Here is a 4,379-nt window from a genome sequence, read left to right on the forward strand (position 1 = left end):
AGTGAGGTATGAGTATTTGAATGTCCAATTTTGGCCCATTTTTGCACATTTACAGGGGTCATACTTTTGCCCGCTTCTCCTACACGGTTAACCCGATTGACTTCAAACTTGGGCTGTACCATCTCAACACCTGGGACAACATCATGGTAAAAAATCTAAAGTTTTTGACATACTATATGACGGTGGCGGGGCATCAAATTTACAGTTTCAAAATTCTTACTTAACGAAGCATTGCCGGTGGTACGTTTAATCTAGAGCTACGAAAATTGGTACACATATGTAACAGACTATGATCTACAAAAAAGCCTGTTGGTGCCATATGCTAAACCTAACAGGAAGTCCGCCAGAGGCGAGGCATCAAATTTTGTGTTTCAAAATTCTAACTTAATGAAGCATTCCCGGCTGTACATTTCACCTAGAGTTACCAATATTTGAAGACATATGTAACAGCCCTCAAGGTACAAAAAACTCTTTTTGAACCATATGCTAAACCGAACAGGAAGTCCGCCATTTTGATTTACTTTGGAACGTGTTGCCATTTTTTGGGCCATTTCATAGGGGTCTTATTTTAACGAACTCCTCCTACAGAGTTTATCCGATCATCTCCAAACTTGGTGTGATTCATCTTAAGATGTTGAAGATGAAAAGTTATTGAAAGCTTTTTATTTTGTCGCACGCTGTTGCCGTGGCATGCACAGTTTGCAAAGGAAAAAATTACTTCTTAATGAAGCATTCCCAGTTGTACGAAGCAGCTAGAGCTACGAAAATTTGGAGACAAATGTAACAGCCCACGATGTACAAAAAAGTCTCTTGGTGCCATGTGCTAAACCCAACAGGAAGTCCCGTAGGGGCCGGGCATCACATTTTGAGCTAAAAAACTCCTCTTTAACGAAGCATTCCCGGTTGTACGTTTCACCTAGCGCTATGATAATTTAGAGGCATACATAAGAGCCCACGATGTACAAAAAAGTCTCTTGGAACCATGTGCTAAACCAAACAGGAAGTCCGCCATTTTGATTTATGATGGGATTTGTAGACTTTTTTTGTGGCCTTTTTTAGGGGTCATATTTTAACTCCTCCTACAAAATTCATCCGACCGTGTTCAAACTTGGTGTGTTTCATCTTAAGATGTTTAAGATGCAAATTTATCGAAAGTTTTTTATTTTGTCGCACGCTGCTGCTATAGCGATGCATTGGTTGCCAAGTAAAGTGCTGCTTTGTTTTTTTTTATCTATACATGTGTGAAAACTCGTGAAACTTTGCACACACATCAGACTTGTCATTAACATGAATTTTTAGAGATTTCTTGTGCAATTTGCAATAAATCGCACCCTCTATACATTTTTTATGGAGCATTTCCGATTGGATGATTCAAGCGCAAAATAACTAAAGATGACTTGACTTGACCTAGATTTGTGAAAACTCAGAGGCATACCTATTATATTATTATTACTTTTTGTACCTTACAAGATTATCTCTTGTGCCACATTAAACCCCTTTGCAGGCCTGAGCCAAACCACGGTCCATACATTTGATACCACTGCTTTATTTCAATGGTCAAGTACTTCATAACCACACCTACTTATGCTTGTCCTTGCATATATAGTAGACAACAAAGAGCTCTTTCAACAAAAGACATTTCCATCTACAAAGTCATACAAGGTAAGCACTCTATAAATTCTGCAATCACTACACTTCTATTCCTAAATTATCACTTCAAATACCAACAATGGTTAATACAGCTACAAATTTCTTGTATGTTTATGAAGTATGATACTGTATTTATTTCTACTCCTTTGCTTTTCTACAGAACATGAACAAATCAACAAGCAAATTCTCTTTTGATAAAGACCCTCTAATCATCTCCATACGCAAAGATTGCCAACTTTTTTCCGTAAGTATACAATACATAAACTAAACAGGACAACTTTCTCAATCATATACAGTATGCCATACATATATGTATTAAGTTCTCATTTATTAACAGGTTTGTTAAAGGCACCTTTAGTGTGTTTTTCTGTTTGTAATGTTTCTCCACGAGCACGTCTAGCCATTGATATCATGTAGAACACATATGCTAACCTTTTAGAGACAATTGAAGCTTACTTGCACAGTAGCCACTATCTTAACCACTTAATTCACATGTCTACTTGACAACTTATTACATGTAGTGAAATGGTACTTTGTGCGTCTTATGCTTTTTTCTGAACACTGCTTTTCAACTCTTTCCTTAAAACCAATACATGCGGCACTGTTATACTGTATAAATATATATGTCCGTGTGTATATATAACCATTTATGTACCTGTCGTATCCTTACTTTTATTCATCATTTCATCACACAATCCTAAAACATTGCTTTTTGACCCAGAGGATTCAACTATACCATTTTTGCGTGTCTTATTACTTACTAGCTATATTATTTATTAACGGGCAAAAACTATGAATATAAGATCACCGTCAAATATTACGTCTGTAATATCCATATACAGTGCATTACATAATATGCATTTGTATTAAGACACTACCATGCTAAAAATATGCACACGACTGTTCTGTAAACTACACCTAAGACAACCAAACTTCACAGATCTAACATGATTCTTCATTCTTTTTTGTTCTACAGATGTATCAAATGCTGCCACACAGACAGAAGAAGCCACTGAGGACATGCACGAAGACGATGATCACAATATAACAGGACAGGTTAACCCCCCTGAAGTTTTAGCCCGCAGGTCAAAGCGTCCTAGGACTAATTCATCCATGGAGGTTACATTATCCTAAGACAGACTATGTGCTAACCCAAACTCTTTGACCCCAAGGGATTCATCTGTCCCAGAAAACTTTTACACTAAAGAGTTTATCTGTCCTAGGGCGCTGTTAACCCCAGGTTAAAGTGTTATTTAATCTGTCCTGTTACAACAGCTATACATAAACAGCTGCATTCCTCTCCTGTTCCATCTCTCGCACTTCTTTCATCTCTTTTTCTCCTCTACTTATACCTATGCTTGCTCATGTGCTTTTTTCCCCTTTAGATGATGTCATTGGTTAGCCTGCTTCAAAGCTACATTTTTTCTTGAATAACTGTCACACATTTACTGTTTGCTGGACCCTACAAAACTGTCACAATACTTCACTATGTCATGAATACATATGTGTTGCACAGCGACACCACATTAAGAGTCATCAAAAAGCTTTTTATTTGATCACACACCATCTCTGTGCCATGCAATGTTTTCAAATAAACAGATGCTGGTTTTGAATATCAAACGAGCGACTTTTCATGAAACTTTGCACACACATCAGAAAGTCCACACTTTTGAATTTATTTTGGGAATTGTGCATCATTTTTGGCCTTTTACTGCACCTTTTTACACACAAGGCACGGCAAATGCATTTCTATTTTCCATGGTCCTTGTCTATTTAACAGTACCCCAACGTGCAAGTCCCCCGACTTGCATATACCCCAACGTGGCCCGGGTTGCGAGGGCCCTTTATAGCTGCTCGCAGCTCTAGTTATTCTTATTATTATTCTTCTCCGCAAACAATCGCATTTTTGAGACACTAAACGTGACCAAAAACTCACCAAACTTTACACGCACATCAGGCCTGGCGAAAAATTTGATATTTTAAAGTCGCCATACATGATAACAGAAAAATGGTTCCTTAGCGCCCCCTACATAGGTTAAACGGATCCCTGTCCCGCTACGATTGTCCGACGGCTATGAAAATTGTGTGGCACCTGTAGCACATCCCAATGAACAAAAACCTCTTTGAAGTGTGTACCCTAAAATAGACAGAAAGTGAGGTATGAGTATTTAAATGTCCAATTTTTGCCAATTTTTGCACATTTACAGGGGTCATACTTTTGCCCGCTTCTCCTACACGGTTAACCCGATTGACTTCAAACTTGGGATGTACCATCTCAACTCCTGGGACAACATCATTGTGAAAAATGAAAAGTTTTTGATATACTATATGACGGCGGCGGCGCATCAAATTTAGAGTTTAAAAATTCTTACTTCACGAAGCATTGCCGGTTGTACGTTTAATCTAGAGCTACAAAAATTGGTACACATATGTAACAGGCTATGACCTACAAAAAACTCTTTTTGAACCATATGCTAAACCTAACAGGAAGTCCACCATTTTGATTTATTTTGGAACGTGTTGCCATTTTTTTGGCCATTTCATTGGGGTCTTATTTTAACGAACTCCTCCTACAGTGTTTATCCGATCATCTTCAAACTTGGTGTGATTCATCTTAAGATGTTGAAGATGAAAAGTTATTGAAAGCTTTGTATTTCGTCGCACGCTGTTGTCATGGCATGCACTGTTTTTAAAGGAAAAAAATATATCCTTCAAGAAGCATTCCCATT

The 4,379-nt window shown here is 37.8% G+C and overlaps 1 long non-coding RNA gene across 1 annotated transcript; it reads left to right on the top strand.

The window, feature by feature from the left end:
- The first annotated feature begins 1,638 nt into the window (after positions 1–1,638).
- On the top strand, positions 1,639–3,218 carry LOC144030891 (uncharacterized). The gene is made up of 3 exons (XR_013287385.1): positions 1,639–1,662; positions 1,811–1,894; positions 2,627–3,218. It is a non-coding gene; the product is annotated as an uncharacterized LOC144030891 (long non-coding RNA).
- The last annotated feature ends 1,161 nt before the right edge of the window (positions 3,219–4,379 follow it).

The sequence above is a fragment of the Festucalex cinctus genome, chromosome 11 (assembly GCF_051991245.1).
Source record: "Festucalex cinctus isolate MCC-2025b chromosome 11, RoL_Fcin_1.0, whole genome shotgun sequence".
In the NCBI taxonomy this organism is placed as follows: Eukaryota; Metazoa; Chordata; class Actinopteri; order Syngnathiformes; family Syngnathidae; genus Festucalex; species Festucalex cinctus.